This window comes from Coffea arabica, chromosome 7e, assembly GCF_036785885.1.
Source record: "Coffea arabica cultivar ET-39 chromosome 7e, Coffea Arabica ET-39 HiFi, whole genome shotgun sequence".
Taxonomy (NCBI): domain Eukaryota; kingdom Viridiplantae; phylum Streptophyta; class Magnoliopsida; order Gentianales; family Rubiaceae; genus Coffea; species Coffea arabica.
In genome coordinates, this window is record NC_092323.1 from 27,911,973 (window position 1) to 27,929,879 (window position 17,907).

Genomic DNA, 17,907 nt, shown 5'->3' on the forward strand with positions numbered 1-17,907 from the left:
AGCTGTCGGACGCTCAAATAGTCAGGATCGGACGTCCGAAAGGATGAAGAACATCAAGAAGGAAACTTTGTCGGACGCTCGTAAGGAAGCATCGGACGTCCTGAAGGATCGGACGCATGCTTCGGACGCACATCAATCTCATCGGACGTCCTAAAAATTCCACGAAGATTTGATAACTCTCTGGACGACGTTCGGACACAGAAGCTCGGACGATAAAATACCATCGGACGTCCGAACGACAACTCGGCTGATTTTCGGACGATGGGATCGGACGGTGATTAATCTGTCGGACGTCCGACGTCCCCAACGGCTAGTTGACTATTCAGCTACTTTCTATCCGTTGGATGCTTTAATGAGGCACTTTCTTGGTTCAATATAAATAGTGGTTGGTCAGATACTTCAGATAACTTTTGCACACTTTGTTTACAAGATCTCAAGAGATTTTTTAGCTAGAAAATAGTCTCCAAAACTAGATTTGTAGTCTTAGTGGTGTGAGATTCATTGTAAGCTTTTCATTTATGAGTGAATCTTTCATGAGTGTAGCTCTGTGAGGGTTGTCCTGAGAGATAGTAAAACGTCCTGGCTTGACCGAGTGGAGTTCGGGACAAGGAGGAGGTGAACCTTCCTTTGTACACAAGAGTGATTATAATTCATCAACTTGAAGTAGTTTGTCTCAATTAATCTACAAGCTCAAGAGGAGTTGGGTAGTTAATTGGTTTGCAACTCTTTCCTTTTTATTTACTAATTGTTACGTTTATGATCTTTAATTTGTTTATCTCTTCTACTCACAAGCACTTGTGCTTTCTTATCAACTGTCTCATTGGTTGTCTTCGGGTCTTACAATTGGTATCAGAGCTTGATCTCCTAGAGATTAAGTTTAACCGCTTAGAGTAAAGATCATGGCAACCATAAATGTTTCTTTTTTAGAAGGGCAATCTATTGATAGACCACCTATGTTTAATGGTTCTCATTTTAGCATGTGGAAACAAAGAATGATGATTTTCTTACAATCCGTTTATATTGAATTATGGTATGTGGTAGAAGATGGTCCTTATGAAGCTAGAATAGTTGACTCTACCACTAATTTGAGTAGATTAAAGACTAGACAAGAATTGAATGAAAAAGACAAGAGATACCTTTCTTTGAATACCAAGGCCATGTATATATTGTACAATGCATTAGATGTAAATGAATCTAGTAGGATTAAAGGTTGTAAATCAGCTAAAGATATTTGGGATAAATTGTGTGAATTTCATGAAGGTAACCAAGATATTAAAGAACAAAAGAAATCTTTGCTTGTTTCTCAATATGAATTTTTCAAAATGCATCCTCTTGAAAATGTTGATAAGATGTGTACTAGATTTTGTGACATTATTCAAGATCTTAAATTGCTTGGAAAAGAATATTCTTTGGGTGAGAAAAATAGAAAGATTTTGAATGCCTTGCCAAAAGAATGGGAAAACAAAATAAATGCTATAGAAGAGGCAAAGGATTTAAATTCTATGTCCATTGAATCTCTTGTGAATTCCCTAATCTCTTATGAATTAAAGCTGAAATTCAAAGTGCAAGAGGAAGAAAATGCAAGAATGTATAAGAGAGGCATAGCTTTTAAAGCATCTCAAGTGGGGGATAACCCATCCTTCATGGGTAATGAAAACATGGAAGTGGACAATGATATAACTCCTCGCATCAAATGTTTCAAGAAGATCTTCAACAAGAGAAGTTCAAGAGGAGATTGCAAAATTACATGGGATGAATGCAATTCAAAAAGAGAAAAAGAAGAGTTGGCCCAAATGGCACTAATGGCCATTGGAGATGATGAGGTAACATCTTATAACTCTCAAGTTGAAAGTGATGAAGAAACTGATGATGATATTGAATCTTTCATTATAAAATTGCATGATAGTTTGAAACAGTCCTATGCTAGAAACAAGGGGTTAAAACAGAAAATTGGTTTTTTGCTTCGAGATAATGCAAATCTTTTTCAACAAAATAAAAAGTTGAAAGCTGAAAATGATTACTTCAAAAAGAGTGAGACTGCTTTACATTTTGAACTTGATAGAAAAACAAAACTTTGTGATTTGTTCAAAAAGGAACAAGGTGATTTGAAAAGAAGAATGGATGGTCTAAATGAGTTGCTTAAACACAAGAAACAAGTCTGTTTTCAAAAGAATAGGTTGAATTCTAATTCCAACGAATTTTCTATCCATAGGAGAAGACAAGTAAGATTTATTAAACCTGTTCATGTAGATAACTCTTTGGTTATGTGTAATTTTTGTTGTCAAAAAGGTCGCATGAAAAGTGATTGTTATGTGAGAAAGAATATGAGAAGAGGCATGAAATGCATGTGGATAGTTAGACATGATGCTAACTTTAACAAATAGGAGATTTTGTTAATCATTGCAGTGATTCTTGTTCACAATATTTTTTTTTGATATTTTCGATACTTTGATCTGTGTTTTCGCTGATATTTTTGAATACTACTGAATGTGTATGGTGTCAAAAAGGGAGAGAAAAGAACTATTCTGATCTAACGATGATTTGCTAATCTCTCTATGATATGTTGGTATGTTGGTATTGCTGAATTCTGGTATCATTTCTCTGTTTTGTTTTGAATATTGGATTCTCTGTTATTATTGTTGGATTATGGTTGTTGGGTATTACTCTCATCTTATGATGACAAAAAGGGGGAGAAATGGATGCTATGTGTTAGGGGGAGTTATTCTGAAATTATAAGTTGCAATGAGTGAGGGGGAGTCTATGCTCATATGCTCAATCTTTTTCCTTCCTTCCATCCATTGTTTTGTCATCATCAAAAAGGGGGAGAATGTTGATCTTGATCCCTATCTTTTGATGTTTACAAAACAAATGGATGATACTAATATTTCTTCAAGATATACTTTCAGTTTTGAAGTTGTTTGATTCCATGAACAAGTGCAATTGAAAGGGGAATAAGTATGCTGAAGCTGTCGGACGCTCAAATAGTCAGGATCGGACGTCCGAAAGGATGAAGAACATCAAGAAGGAAACTCTGTCGGACGCTCGTAAGGAAGCATCGGACGTCCTGAAGCATCGGACGTCCTGAAGGATCGGACGCATGCTTCGGACGCACATCAATCTCATCGGACGTCCTAAAAATTCCACGAAGATTTGATAACTCTCTGGACGACGTTCGGACACAGAAGCTCGGACGATAAAATACCATCGGACGTCCGAACGACAACTCGGCTGATTTTCGGACGATGGGATCGGACGGTGATTAATCTGTCGGACGTCCGACGTCCCCAACGGCTAGTTGACTATTCAGCTACTTTCTATCCGTTGGATGCTTTAATGAGGCACTTTCTTGGTTCAATATAAATAGTGGTTGGTCAGATACTTCAGATAACTTTTGCACACTTTGTTTACAAGATCTCAAGAGATTTTTTAGCTAGAAAATAGTCTCCAAAACTAGATTTGTAGTCTTAGTGGTGTGAGGTTCATTGTAAGCTTTTCATTTATGAGTGAATCTTTCATGAGTGTAGCTCTGTGAGGGTTGTCCTGAGGGATAGTAAAACGTCCTGACTTGACCGAGTGGAGTTCGGGACAAGGAGGAGGTGAACCTTCCTTTGTACACAAGAGTGATTATAATTCATCAACTTGAAGTAGCTTGTCTCAATTAATCTACAAGCTCAAGAGGAGTTGGGTAGTTAATTGGTTTGCAACTCTTTCCTTTTTATTTACTAATTGTTACGTTTATGATCTTTAATTTGTTTATCTCTTCTACTCACAAGCACTTGTGCTTTCTTATCAACTGTCTCATTGGTTGTCTTCGGGTCTTACAATTGGTATCAGAGCTTGGTCTCCTAGAGATTAAGCTTAACCGCTTAGAGTAAAGATCATGGCAACCATAAATGTTTCTTTTTTAGAAGGGCAATCTATTGATAGACCACCTATGTTTAATGGTTCTCATTTTAGCATGTGGAAACAAAGAATGATGATTTTCTTACAATCCGTTTATATTGAATTATGGTATGTGGTAGAAGATGGTCCTTATGAAGCTAGAATAGTTGACTCTACCACTAATTTGAGTAGATTAAAGACTAGACAAGAATTGAATGAAAAAGACAAGAGATACCTTTCTTTGAATGCCAAGGCCATGTATATATTGTACAATGCATTAGATGTAAATGAATCTAGTAGGATTAAAGGTTGTAAATCAGCTAAAGATATTTGGGATAAATTGTGTGAATTTCATGAAGGTAACCAAGATATTAAAGAACAAAAGAAATCTTTGCTTGTTTCTCAATATGAATTTTTCAAAATGCATCCTCTTGAAAATGTTGATAAGATGTGTACTAGATTTTGTGACATTATTCAAGATCTTAAATTGCTTGGAAAAGAATATTCTTTGGGTGAGAAAAATAGAAAGATTTTGAATGCCTTGCCAAAAGAATGGGAAAACAAAATAAATGCTATAGAAGAGGCAAAGGATTTAAATTCTATGTCCATTGAATCTCTTGTGAATTCCCTAATCTCTTATGAATTAAAGCTGAAATTCAAAGTGCAAGAGGAAGAAAATGCAAGAATGTATAAGAGAGGCATAGCTTTTAAAGCATCTCAAGTGGGGGATAACCCATCCTTCATGGGTAATGAAAACATGGAAGTGGACAATGATATAACTCCTCGCATCAAATGTTTCAAGAAGATCTTCAACAAGAGAAGTTCAAGAGGAGATTGCAAAATTACATGGGATGAATGCAATTCAAAAAGAGAAAAAGAAGAGTTGGCCCAAATGGCACTAATGGCCATTGGAGATGATGAGGTAACATCTTATAACTCTCAAGTTGAAAGTGATGAAGAAACTGATGATGATATTGAATCTTTCATTATAAAATTGCATGATAGTTTGAAACAGTCCTATGCTAGAAACAAGGGGTTAAAACAGAAAATTGGTTTTTTGCTTCGAGATAATGCAAATCTTTTTCAACAAAATAAAAAGTTGAAAGCTGAAAATGATTACTTCAAAAAGAGTGGGACTGCTTTACATTTTGAACTTGATAGAAAAACAAAACTTTGTGATTTGTTCAAAAAGGAACAAGGTGATTTGAAAAGAAGAATGGATGGTCTAAATGAGTTGCTTAAACACAAGAAACAAGTCTGTTTTCAAAAGAATAGGTTGAATTCTAATTCCAACGAATTTTCTATCCATAGGAGAAGACAAGTAAGATTTATTAAACCTGTTCATGTAGATAACTCTTTGGTTATGTGTAATTTTTGTTGTCAAAAAGGTCACATGAAAAGTGATTGTTATGTGAGAAAGAATATGAGAAGAGGCATGAAATGCATGTGGATAGTTAGACATGATGCTAACTTTAACAAATAGGAGATTTTGTTAATCATTGCAGTGATTCTTGTTCACAATATTTTTTTTTGATATTTTCGATACTTTGATCTGTGTTTTCGCTGATATTTTTGAATACTACTGAATGTGTATGGTGTCAAAAAGGGAGAGAAAAGAACTATTCTGATCTAACGATGATTTGCTAATCTCTCTATGATATGTTGGTATGTTGGTATTGCTGAATTCTGGTATCATTTCTCTGTTTTGTTTTGAATATTGGATTCTCTGTTATTATTGTTGGATTATGGTTGTTGGGTATTACTCTCATCTTATGATGACAAAAAGGGGGAGAAATGGATGCTATGTGTTAGGGGGAGTTATTCTGAAATTATAAGTTGCAATGAGTGAGGGGGAGTCTATGCTCATATGCTCAATCTTTTTCCTTCCTTCCATCCATTGTTTTGTCATCATCAAAAAGGGGGAGAATGTTGATCTTGATCCCTATCTTTTGATGTTTACAAAACAAATGGATGATACTAATATTTCTTCAAGATATACTTTCAGTTTTGAAGTTGTTTGATTCCATGAACAAGTGCAATTGAAAGGGGACTAAGTATGCTGAAGCTGTCGGACGCTCAAATAGTCAGGATCGGACGTCCGAAAGGATGAAGAACATCAAGAAGGAAACTCTGTCGGACGCTCGTAAGGAAGCATCGGACGTCCTGAAGCATCGGACGTCCTGAAGGATCGGACGCATGCTTCGGACGCACATCAATCTCATCGGACGTCCTAAAAATTCCACGAAGATTTGATAACTCTCTGGACGACGTTCGGACACAGAAGCTCGGACGATAAAATACCATCGGACGTCCGAACGACAACTCGGCTGATTTTCGGACGATGGGATCGGACGGTGATTAATCTGTCGGACGTCCGACGTCCCCAACGGCTAGTTGACTATTCAGCTACTTTCTATCCGTTGGATGCTTTAATGAGGCACTTTCTTGGTTCAATATAAATAGTGGTTGGTCAGATACTTCAGATAACTTTTACACACTTTGTTTACAAGATCTCAAGAGATATTTTAGCTAGAAAATAGTCTCCAAAACTAGATTTGTAGTCTTAGTGGTGTGAGATTCATTGTAAGCTTTTCATTTGTGAGTGAATCTTTCATGAGTGTAGCTCTGTGAGGGTTGTCCTGAGGGATAGTAAAACGTCCTGACTTGACCGAGTGGAGTTCGGGACAAGGAGGAGGTGAACCTTCCTTTGTACACAAGAGTGATTATAATTCATCAACTTGAAGTAGCTTGTCTCAATTAATCTACAAGCTCAAGAGGAGTTGGGTAGTTAATTGGTTTGCAACTCTTTCCTTTTTATTTACTAATTGTTACGTTTATGATCTTTAATTTGTTTATCTCTTCTACTCACAAGCACTTGTGCTTTCTTATCAACTGTCTCATTGGTTGTCTTCGGGTCTTACAATTGGTATCAGAGCTTGGTCTCCTAGAGATTAAGCTTAACCGCTTAGAGTAAAGATCATGGCAACCATAAATGTTTCTTTTTTAGAAGGGCAATCTATTGATAGACCACCTATGTTTAATGGTTCTCATTTTAGCATGTGGAAACAAAGAATGATGATTTTCTTACAATCCGTTTATATTGAATTATGGTATGTGGTAGAAGATGGTCCTTATGAAGCTAGAATAGTTGACTCTACCACTAATTTGAGTAGATTAAAGACTAGACAAGAATTGAATGAAAAAGACAAGAGATACCTTTCTTTGAATGCCAAGGCCATGTATATATTGTACAATGCATTAGATGTAAATGAATCTAGTAGGATTAAAGGTTGTAAATCAGCTAAAGATATTTGGGATAAATTGTGTGAATTTCATGAAGGTAACCAAGATATTAAAGAACAAAAGAAATCTTTGCTTGTTTCTCAATATGAATTTTTCAAAATGCATCCTCTTGAAAATGTTGATAAGATGTGTACTAGATTTTGTGACATTATTCAAGATCTTAAATTGCTTGGAAAAGAATATTCTTTGGGTGAGAAAAATAGAAAGATTTTGAATGCCTTGCCAAAAGAATGGGAAAACAAAATAAATGCTATAGAAGAGGCAAAGGATTTAAATTCTATGTCCATTGAATCTCTTGTGAATTCCCTAATCTCTTATGAATTAAAGCTGAAATTCAAAGTGCAAGAGGAAGAAAATGCAAGAATGTATAAGAGAGGCATAGCTTTTAAAGCATCTCAAGTGGGGGATAACCCATCCTTCATGGGTAATGAAAACATCGAAGTGGACAATGATATAACTCCTCGCATCAAATGTTTCAAGAAGATCTTCAACAAGAGAAGTTCAAGAGGAGATTGCAAAATTACATGGGATGAATGCAATTCAAAAAGAGAAAAAGAAGAGTTGGCCCAAATGGCACTAATGGCCATTGGAGATGATGAGGTAACATCTTATAACTCTCAAGTTGAAAGTGATGAAGAAACTGATGATGATATTGAATCTTTCATTATAAAATTGCATGATAGTTTGAAACAGTCCTATGCTAGAAACAAGGGGTTAAAACAGAAAATTGGTTTTTTGCTTCGAGATAATGCAAATCTTTTTCAACAAAATAAAAAGTTGAAAGCTGAAAATGATTACTTCAAAAAGAGTGGGACTGCTTTACATTTTGAACTTGATAGAAAAACAAAACTTTGTGATTTGTTCAAAAAGGAACAAGGTGATTTGAAAAGAAGAATGGATGGTCTAAATGAGTTGCTTAAACACAAGAAACAAGTCTGTTTTCAAAAGAATAGGTTGAATTCTAATTCCAACGAATTTTCTATCCATAGGAGAAGACAAGTAAGATTTATTAAACCTGTTCATGTAGATAACTCTTTGGTTATGTGTAATTTTTGTTGTCAAAAAGGTCACATGAAAAGTGATTGTTATGTGAGAAAGAATATGAGAAGAGGCATGAAATGCATGTGGATAGTTAGACATGATGCTAACTTTAACAAATAGGAGATTTTGTTAATCATTGCAGTGATTCTTGTTCACAATATTTTTTTTTGATATTTTCGATACTTTGATCTGTGTTTTCGCTGATATTTTTGAATACTACTGAATGTGTATGGTGTCAAAAAGGGAGAGAAAAGAACTATTCTGATCTAACGATGATTTGCTAATCTCTCTATGATATGTTGGTATGTTGGTATTGCTGAATTCTGGTATCATTTCTCTGTTTTGTTTTGAATATTGGATTCTCTGTTATTATTGTTGGATTATGGTTGTTGGGTATTACTCTCATCTTATGATGACAAAAAGGGGGAGAAATGGATGCTATGTGTTAGGGGGAGTTATTCTGAAATTATAAGTTGCAATGAGTGAGGGGGAGTCTATGCTCATATGCTCAATCTTTTTCCTTCCTTCCATCCATTGTTTTGTCATCATCAAAAAGGGGGAGAATGTTGATCTTGATCCCTATCTTTTGATGTTTACAAAACAAATGGATGATACTAATATTTTTTCAAGATATACTTTCAGTTTTGAAGTTGTTTGATTCCATGAACAAGTGCAATTGAAAGGGGACTAAGTATGCTGAAGCTGTCGGACGCTCAAATAATCAGGATCGAACGTCCGAAAGGATGAAGAACATCAAGAAGGAAACTCTGTCGGACGCTCGTAAAGAAGCATCGGACGTCCTGAAGGATCGGACGCATGCTTCGGACGCACATCAATCTCATCGGACGTCCTAAAAATTCCACGAAGATTTGATAACTCTCTGGACGACGTTCGGACACAGAAGCTCGGACGATAAAATACCATCGGACGTCCGAACGACAACTTGGCTGATTTTCGGACGATGGGATCGGACGGTGATTAATCTGTCGGACGTCCGACGTCCCCAACGGCTAGTTGACTATTCAGCTACTTTCTATCCGTTGGATGCTTTAATGAGGCACTTTCTTGGTTCAATATAAATAGTGGTTGGTCAGATACTTCAGATAACTTTTACACACTTTGTTTACAAGATCTCAAGAGATATTTTAGCTAGAAAATAGTCTCCAAAACTAGATTTGTAGTCTTAGTGGTGTGAGGTTCATTGTAAGCTTTTCATTTGTGAGTGAATCTTTCATGAGTGTAGCTCTGTGAGGGTTGTCCTGAGGGATAGTAAAACGTCCTGGCTTGACCGAGTGGAGTTCGGGACAAGGAGGAGGTGAACCTTCCTTTGTACACAAGAGTGATTATAATTCATCAACTTGAAGTAGCTTGTCTCAATTAATCTACAAGCTCAAGAGGAGTTGGGTAGTTAATTGGTTTGCAACTCTTTCCTTTTTATTTACTAATTGTTACGTTTATGATCTTTAATTTGTTTATCTCTTCTACTCACAAGCACTTGTGCTTTCTTATCAACTGTCTCATTGGTTGTCTTCGGGTCTTACAATTGGTATCAGAGCTTGGTCTCCTAGAGATTAAGCTTAACCGCTTAGAGTAAAGATCATGGCAACCATAAATGTTTCTTTTTTAGAAGGGCAATCTATTGATAGACCACCTATGTTTAATGGTTCTCATTTTAGCATGTGGAAACAAAGAATGATGATTTTCTTACAATCCGTTTATATTGAATTATGGTATGTGGTAGAAGATGGTCCTTATGAAGCTAGAATAGTTGACTCTACCACTAATTTGAGTAGATTAAAGACTAGACAAGAATTGAATGAAAAAGACAAGAGATACCTTTCTTTGAATGCCAAGGCCATGTATATATTGTACAATGCATTAGATGTAAATGAATCTAGTAGGATTAAAGGTTGTAAATCAGCTAAAGATATTTGGGATAAATTGTGTGAATTTCATGAAGGTAACCAAGATATTAAAGAACAAAAGAAATCTTTGCTTGTTTCTCAATATGAATTTTTCAAAATGCATCCTCTTGAAAATGTTGATAAGATGTGTACTAGATTTTGTGACATTATTCAAGATCTTAAATTGCTTGGAAAAGAATATTCTTTGGGTGAGAAAAATAGAAAGATTTTGAATGCCTTGCCAAAAGAATGGGAAAACAAAATAAATGCTATAGAAGAGGCAAAGGATTTAAATTCTATGTCCATTGAATCTCTTGTGAATTCCCTAATCTCTTATGAATTAAAGCTGAAATTCAAAGTGCAAGAGGAAGAAAATGCAAGAATGTATAAGAGAGGCATAGCTTTTAAAGCATCTCAAGTGGGGGATAACCCATCCTTCATGGGTAATGAAAACATGGAAGTGGACAATGATATAACTCCTCGCATCAAATGTTTCAAGAAGATCTTCAACAAGAGAAGTTCAAGAGGAGATTGCAAAATTACATGGGATGAATGCAATTCAAAAAGAGAAAAAGAAGAGTTGGCCCAAATGGCACTAATGGCCATTGGAGATGATGAGGTAACATCTTATAACTCTCAAGTTGAAAGTGATGAAGAAACTGATGATGATATTGAATCTTTCATTATAAAATTGCATGATAGTTTGAAACAGTCCTATGCTAGAAACAAGGGGTTAAAACAGAAAATTGGTTTTTTGCTTCGAGATAATGCAAATCTTTTTCAACAAAATAAAAAGTTGAAAGCTGAAAATGATTACTTCAAAAAGAGTGGGACTGCTTTACATTTTGAACTTGATAGAAAAACAAAACTTTGTGATTTGTTCAAAAAGGAACAAGGTGATTTGAAAAGAAGAATGGATGGTCTAAATGAGTTGCTTAAACACAAGAAACAAGTCTGTTTTCAAAAGAATAGGTTGAATTCTAATTCCAACGAATTTTCTATCCATAGGAGAAGACAAGTAAGATTTATTAAACCTGTTCATGTAGATAACTCTTTGGTTATGTGTAATTTTTGTTGTCAAAAAGGTCACATGAAAAGTGATTGTTATGTGAGAAAGAATATGAGAAGAGGCATGAAATGCATGTGGATAGTTAGACATGATGCTAACTTTAACAAATAGGAGATTTTGTTAATCATTGCAGTGATTCTTGTTCACAATATTTTTTTTTGATATTTTCGATACTTTGATCTGTGTTTTCGCTGATATTTTTGAATACTACTGAATGTGTATGGTGTCAAAAAGGGAGAGAAAAGAACTATTCTGATCTAACGATGATTTGCTAATCTCTCTATGATATGTTGGTATGTTGGTATTGCTGAATTCTGGTATCATTTCTCTGTTTTGTTTTGAATATTGGATTCTCTGTTATTATTGTTGGATTATGGTTGTTGGGTATTACTCTCATCTTATGATGACAAAAAGGGGGAGAAATGGATGCTATGTGTTAGGGGGAGTTATTCTGAAATTATAAGTTGCAATGAGTGAGGGGGAGTCTATGCTCATATGCTCAATCTTTTTCCTTCCTTCCATCCATTGTTTTGTCATCATCAAAAAGGGGGAGAATGTTGATCTTGATCCCTATCTTTTGATGTTTACAAAACAAATGGATGATACTAATATTTCTTCAAGATATACTTTCAGTTTTGAAGTTGTTTGATTCCATGAACAAGTGCAATTGAAAGGGGACTAAGTATGCTGAAGCTGTCGGACGCTCAAATAGTCAGGATCGGACGTCCGAAAGGATGAAGAACATCAAGAAGGAAACTCTGTCGGACGCTCGTAAGGAAGCATCGGACGTCCTGAAGCATCGGACGTCCTGAAGGATCGGACGCATGCTTCGGACGCACATCAATCTCATCGGACGTCCTAAAAATTCCACGAAGATTTGATAACTCTCTGGACGACGTTCGGACACAGAAGCTCGGACGATAAAATACCATCGGACGTCCGAACGACAACTCGGCTGATTTTCGGACGATGGGATCGGACGGTGATTAATCTGTCGGACGTCCGACGTCCCCAACGGCTAGTTGACTATTCAGCTACTTTCTATCCGTTGGATGCTTTAATGAGGCACTTTCTTGGTTCAATATAAATAGTGGTTGGTCAGATACTTCAGATAACTTTTACACACTTTGTTTACAAGATCTCAAGAGATATTTTAGCTAGAAAATAGTCTCCAAAACTAGATTTGTAGTCTTAGTGGTGTGAGATTCATTGTAAGCTTTTCATTTGTGAGTGAATCTTTCATGAGTGTAGCTCTGTGAGGGTTGTCCTGAGGGATAGTAAAACGTCCTGACTTGACCGAGTGGAGTTCGGGACAAGGAGGAGGTGAACCTTCCTTTGTACACAAGAGTGATTATAATTCATCAACTTGAAGTAGCTTGTCTCAATTAATCTACAAGCTCAAGAGGAGTTGGGTAGTTAATTGGTTTGCAACTCTTTCCTTTTTATTTACTAATTGTTACGTTTATGATCTTTAATTTGTTTATCTCTTCTACTCACAAGCACTTGTGCTTTCTTATCAACTGTCTCATTGGTTGTCTTCGGGTCTTACAATTGGTATCAGAGCTTGGTCTCCTAGAGATTAAGCTTAACCGCTTAGAGTAAAGATCATGGCAACCATAAATGTTTCTTTTTTAGAAGGGCAATCTATTGATAGACCACCTATGTTTAATGGTTCTCATTTTAGCATGTGGAAACAAAGAATGATGATTTTCTTACAATCCGTTTATATTGAATTATGGTATGTGGTAGAAGATGGTCCTTATGAAGCTAGAATAGTTGACTCTACCACTAATTTGAGTAGATTAAAGACTAGACAAGAATTGAATGAAAAAGACAAGAGATACCTTTCTTTGAATGCCAAGGCCATGTATATATTGTACAATGCATTAGATGTAAATGAATCTAGTAGGATTAAAGGTTGTAAATCAGCTAAAGATATTTGGGATAAATTGTGTGAATTTCATGAAGGTAACCAAGATATTAAAGAACAAAAGAAATCTTTGCTTGTTTCTCAATATGAATTTTTCAAAATGCATCCTCTTGAAAATGTTGATAAGATGTGTACTAGATTTTGTGACATTATTCAAGATCTTAAATTGCTTGGAAAAGAATATTCTTTGGGTGAGAAAAATAGAAAGATTTTGAATGCCTTGCCAAAAGAATGGGAAAACAAAATAAATGCTATAGAAGAGGCAAAGGATTTAAATTCTATGTCCATTGAATCTCTTGTGAATTCCCTAATCTCTTATGAATTAAAGCTGAAATTCAAAGTGCAAGAGGAAGAAAATGCAAGAATGTATAAGAGAGGCATAGCTTTTAAAGCATCTCAAGTGGGGGATAACCCATCCTTCATGGGTAATGAAAACATCGAAGTGGACAATGATATAACTCCTCGCATCAAATGTTTCAAGAAGATCTTCAACAAGAGAAGTTCAAGAGGAGATTGCAAAATTACATGGGATGAATGCAATTCAAAAAGAGAAAAAGAAGAGTTGGCCCAAATGGCACTAATGGCCATTGGAGATGATGAGGTAACATCTTATAACTCTCAAGTTGAAAGTGATGAAGAAACTGATGATGATATTGAATCTTTCATTATAAAATTGCATGATAGTTTGAAACAGTCCTATGCTAGAAACAAGGGGTTAAAACAGAAAATTGGTTTTTTGCTTCGAGATAATGCAAATCTTTTTCAACAAAATAAAAAGTTGAAAGCTGAAAATGATTACTTCAAAAAGAGTGGGACTGCTTTACATTTTGAACTTGATAGAAAAACAAAACTTTGTGATTTGTTCAAAAAGGAACAAGGTGATTTGAAAAGAAGAATGGATGGTCTAAATGAGTTGCTTAAACACAAGAAACAAGTCTGTTTTCAAAAGAATAGGTTGAATTCTAATTCCAACGAATTTTCTATCCATAGGAGAAGACAAGTAAGATTTATTAAACCTGTTCATGTAGATAACTCTTTGGTTATGTGTAATTTTTGTTGTCAAAAAGGTCACATGAAAAGTGATTGTTATGTGAGAAAGAATATGAGAAGAGGCATGAAATGCATGTGGATAGTTAGACATGATGCTAACTTTAACAAATAGGAGATTTTGTTAATCATTGCAGTGATTCTTGTTCACAATATTTTTTTTTGATATTTTCGATACTTTGATCTGTGTTTTCGCTGATATTTTTGAATACTACTGAATGTGTATGGTGTCAAAAAGGGAGAGAAAAGAACTATTCTGATCTAACGATGATTTGCTAATCTCTCTATGATATGTTGGTATGTTGGTATTGCTGAATTCTGGTATCATTTCTCTGTTTTGTTTTGAATATTGGATTCTCTGTTATTATTGTTGGATTATGGTTGTTGGGTATTACTCTCATCTTATGATGACAAAAAGGGGGAGAAATGGATGCTATGTGTTAGGGGGAGTTATTCTGAAATTATAAGTTGCAATGAGTGAGGGGGAGTCTATGCTCATATGCTCAATCTTTTTCCTTCCTTCCATCCATTGTTTTGTCATCATCAAAAAGGGGGAGAATGTTGATCTTGATCCCTATCTTTTGATGTTTACAAAACAAATGGATGATACTAATATTTTTTCAAGATATACTTTCAGTTTTGAAGTTGTTTGATTCCATGAACAAGTGCAATTGAAAGGGGACTAAGTATGCTGAAGCTGTCGGACGCTCAAATAATCAGGATCGAACGTCCGAAAGGATGAAGAACATCAAGAAGGAAACTCTGTCGGACGCTCGTAAAGAAGCATCGGACGTCCTGAAGGATCGGACGCATGCTTCGGACGCACATCAATCTCATCGGACGTCCTAAAAATTCCACGAAGATTTGATAACTCTCTGGACGACGTTCGGACACAGAAGCTCGGACGATAAAATACCATCGGACGTCCGAACGACAACTTGGCTGATTTTCGGACGATGGGATCGGACGGTGATTAATCTGTCGGACGTCCGACGTCCCCAACGGCTAGTTGACTATTCAGCTACTTTCTATCCGTTGGATGCTTTAATGAGGCACTTTCTTGGTTCAATATAAATAGTGGTTGGTCAGATACTTCAGATAACTTTTACACACTTTGTTTACAAGATCTCAAGAGATATTTTAGCTAGAAAATAGTCTCCAAAACTAGATTTGTAGTCTTAGTGGTGTGAGGTTCATTGTAAGCTTTTCATTTGTGAGTGAATCTTTCATGAGTGTAGCTCTGTGAGGGTTGTCCTGAGGGATAGTAAAACGTCCTGGCTTGACCGAGTGGAGTTCGGGACAAGGAGGAGGTGAACCTTCCTTTGTACACAAGAGTGATTATAATTCATCAACTTGAAGTAGCTTGTCTCAATTAATCTACAAGCTCAAGAGGAGTTGGGTAGTTAATTGGTTTGCAACTCTTTCCTTTTTATTTACTAATTGTTACGTTTATGATCTTTAATTTGTTTATCTCTTCTACTCACAAGCACTTGTGCTTTCTTATCAACTGTCTCATTGGTTGTCTTCGGGTCTTACAATTGGTATCAGAGCTTGGTCTCCTAGAGATTAAGCTTAACCGCTTAGAGTAAAGATCATGGCAACCATAAATGTTTCTTTTTTAGAAGGGCAATCTATTGATAGACCACCTATGTTTAATGGTTCTCATTTTAGCATGTGGAAACAAAGAATGATGATTTTCTTACAATCCGTTTATATTGAATTATGGTATGTGGTAGAAGATGGTCCTTATGAAGCTAGAATAGTTGACTCTACCACTAATTTGAGTAGATTAAAGACTAGACAAGAATTGAATGAAAAAGACAAGAGATACCTTTCTTTGAATGCCAAGGCCATGTATATATTGTACAATGCATTAGATGTAAATGAATCTAGTAGGATTAAAGGTTGTAAATCAGCTAAAGATATTTGGGATAAATTGTGTGAATTTCATGAAGGTAACCAAGATATTAAAGAACAAAAGAAATCTTTGCTTGTTTCTCAATATGAATTTTTCAAAATGCATCCTCTTGAAAATGTTGATAAGATGTGTACTAGATTTTGTGACATTATTCAAGATCTTAAATTGCTTGGAAAAGAATATTCTTTGGGTGAGAAAAATAGAAAGATTTTGAATGCCTTGCCAAAAGAATGGGAAAACAAAATAAATGCTATAGAAGAGGCAAAGGATTTAAATTCTATGTCCATTGAATCTCTTGTGAATTCCCTAATCTCTTATGAATTAAAGCTGAAATTCAAAGTGCAAGAGGAAGAAAATGCAAGAATGTATAAGAGAGGCATAGCTTTTAAAGCATCTCAAGTGGGGGATAACCCATCCTTCATGGGTAATGAAAACATCGAAGTGGACAATGATATAACTCCTCGCATCAAATGTTTCAAGAAGATCTTCAACAAGAGAAGTTCAAGAGGAGATTGCAAAATTACATGGGATGAATGCAATTCAAAAAGAGAAAAAGAAGAGTTGGCCCAAATGGCACTAATGGCCATTGGAGATGATGAGGTAACATCTTATAACTCTCAAGTTGAAAGTGATGAAGAAACTGATGATGATATTGAATCTTTCATTATAAAATTGCATGATAGTTTGAAACAGTCCTATGCTAGAAACAAGGGGTTAAAACAGAAAATTGGTTTTTTGCTTCGAGATAATGCAAATCTTTTTCAACAAAATAAAAAGTTGAAAGCTGAAAATGATTACTTCAAAAAGAGTGGGACTGCTTTACATTTTGAACTTGATAGAAAAACAAAACTTTGTGATTTGTTCAAAAAGGAACAAGGTGATTTGAAAAGAAGAATGGATGGTCTAAATGAGTTGCTTAAACACAAGAAACAAGTCTGTTTTCAAAAGAATAGGTTGAATTCTAATTCCAACGAATTTTCTATCCATAGGAGAAGACAAGTAAGATTTATTAAACCTGTTCATGTAGATAACTCTTTGGTTATGTGTAATTTTTGTTGTCAAAAAGGTCACATGAAAAGTGATTGTTATGTGAGAAAGAATATGAGAAGAGGCATGAAATGCATGTGGATAGTTAGACATGATGCTAACTTTAACAAATAGGAGATTTTGTTAATCATTGCAGTGATTCTTGTTCACAATATTTTTTTTTGATATTTTCGATACTTTGATCTGTGTTTTCGCTGATATTTTTGAATACTACTGAATGTGTATGGTGTCAAAAAGGGAGAGAAAAGAACTATTCTGATCTAACGATGATTTGCTAATCTCTCTATGATATGTTGGTATGTTGGTATTGCTGAATTCTGGTATCATTTCTCTGTTTTGTTTTGAATATTGGATTCTCTGTTATTATTGTTGGATTATGGTTGTTGGGTATTACTCTCATCTTATGATGACAAAAAGGGGGAGAAATGGATGCTATGTGTTAGGGGGAGTTATTCTGAAATTATAAGTTGCAATGAGTGAGGGGGAGTCTATGCTCATATGCTCAATCTTTTTCCTTCCTTCCATCCATTGTTTTGTCATCATCAAAAAGGGGGAGAATGTTGATCTTGATCCCTATCTTTTGATGTTTACAAAACAAATGGATGATACTAATATTTTTTCAAGATATACTTTCAGTTTTGAAGTTGTTTGATTCCATGAACAAGTGCAATTGAAAGGGGACTAAGTATGCTGAAGCTGTCGGACGCTCAAATAGTCAGGATCGAACGTCCGAAAGGATGAAGAACATCAAGAAGGAAACTCTGTC